Raw genomic sequence first — 2,134 nt, 5'->3', positions numbered from 1 at the left:
CTTGAGTCATGAGCCTTTTGAAGATATCCTTGATGGTGGGGTGGCTTGGGCTGATGATGGAGTTGGCTTTTGGAATGTGCTGTACTTTTTTTATTAACATAGAATAGTACAACACAGTGCAGTCCCTTCAGCCCACAATGTTATATCAACCTTTTAACCTACTCCAAGATCTATCAAACCCTTCTCTCTCACACAGCCCTCCAGTATTTGCCTTTTGTAAATGTAGGATATATTTTCTTTGGATTCCTGTCATCCAGTAAATTCCAGCTGCAGAATATACAGACAAATACACTAACAATCATGCTAACTCAAAATATATTGTACTCTTTTCATTCAGTGGTCGCACACAGTTTCATCTGACCTGGTAAAAGGTCTGAAACATTACCTCTTTTTCTCCCTTTGCAATGTTGCCTGGGTTACAAAGTATCTCCAAAATGTTTTATGCTTTTTCCAGGTGCCCTGTGGATCAGAATTACATAGAAAAAAAAGTAAAAATGTAATAGGGGAAATCCTAGAAACTATAGACTGTTGAGTCATATGTCGGTGGTCCGCAAACTATTGGAAAGGATTCTTAAGGATAGGATCTACAAGCATTTGGAGAAGTACAGTCTACTCAAGGACAGACAACATGGCTTTGTGAAGGGAAGGTCATGCCTCATGAGCCTAATTGAGTTTTTTGAAGAGGTAACAAAAGAAATTGATGAGGGTAGGGTGCTAGATGTGGTCAACATGGATTTTAGCAAGGCATTTGACAAGGTCCCCCACGAGAGACTCATCCAGAAAGTCATGAGGCATGGGATCGGTGGAACCTTGGCAGTTTGGATAAAATATTGGCTTCCAGGAAAGAAGCAGAGGGTAGTAGTGGAAAGAAAGTATTCTGTCTGGAGGTCGGTGACTAGTGTCCTGGGACCCTTGCTCATTGTGATTTTTATAAATGACCTGGATGAAGAGGTGGAAGGATGGGTGAGTAAGTTTGCAGCTGACACGAAGATTGGAGAAGTTGTGAATGGTGCTGTAGGTTGTTGAAGGTTACAAGAGGATATAGACAGGCTGCAGAGTTGGGCAGAAAAATGGCAGATGGAGTTCAATCCGGATAAGTGTGAGGTGATGCATTTTGGAAGGACAAACCAGAAGGCTGAGTACAGGGTTAATGGTTGATTACTTAAGCGTGTGGTTGAACAGAGGGACCTTGGGGTTCAAATCCATACATCCCTCAAGGTCTCTGCACAGGTTGATAGGGTAGTTACGAAGGCCTATGGGATGCTAGGTTTCATTAATAGGTGGATTGAGTTCAAGAGTAGAGAGGTCATGTTGCAACTCTACAAATCTCTGGTGAGACCATACTTAGAGTATTGTGTTCAGTTCTGGTCACCTCATTATAGGAAGGATATGGAAGCTATGGAGAGGGTGCAGAGGAGATTTACCAGGATGTTGCCTGGTTTGGAAAACAAGTCTTATGAGGCAAGGTTAACAGAGCTGGGACTTTTCTCTTTGGAATGTAGAAGAATAAGAGGGGACTTGATAGAGGTCTACAAGATTATGAGAGGCATAGATAGGGTGGATAGCCAGAACCTGTTTCCCAGGGCATGAATAGCAAACACCAAAGGGCATATGTACAAAGTTAAGGGAGGGAAGATTAGGGGAGACATCAGGGGTAAGTTTTTTACACAAAGAGTTGTGGGTGCCTGGAATGACTTGCCAGGGATGGTGGTGGAGGCTAAAACATTATGAGTATTTAAGAGCCTCTTGGACAGGCACATGGATGAAAGAAAAATAGAGGGCTATGGGGTAGCGTGGGTTTAATACTTTTTTTAAGGAATATATGGGTTGGCACAACATCGAGGCCTGAAGGGCCTGTACTGTTCTGTAGTATTCTAGCATTCTAGTGAAAGAGAGAAGAATTCTGCTCACTTTGGAGGACATAAAAGACCAAATGGCTCTTTTCAGAGTGGTAACTTATGACGTTGCAAATATTTGCCCCTTAATTAATGTCATGAAACTGTTTATTAAGTTAATATCATGCTGCTGGTTCTGAGAGAATATTGTGCAGAAATTACATGCATTCCCCACGTCACAACATTGACAACACTTAAAACCCTTAAATTAATTGTAAATAGTATTTTTGGAAGAGATG

The sequence above is a fragment of the Hypanus sabinus genome, chromosome 6 (assembly GCF_030144855.1).
Source record: "Hypanus sabinus isolate sHypSab1 chromosome 6, sHypSab1.hap1, whole genome shotgun sequence".
NCBI classification, from domain to species: Eukaryota; Metazoa; Chordata; class Chondrichthyes; order Myliobatiformes; family Dasyatidae; genus Hypanus; species Hypanus sabinus.
This window is presented reverse-complemented; position numbering follows the sequence as displayed.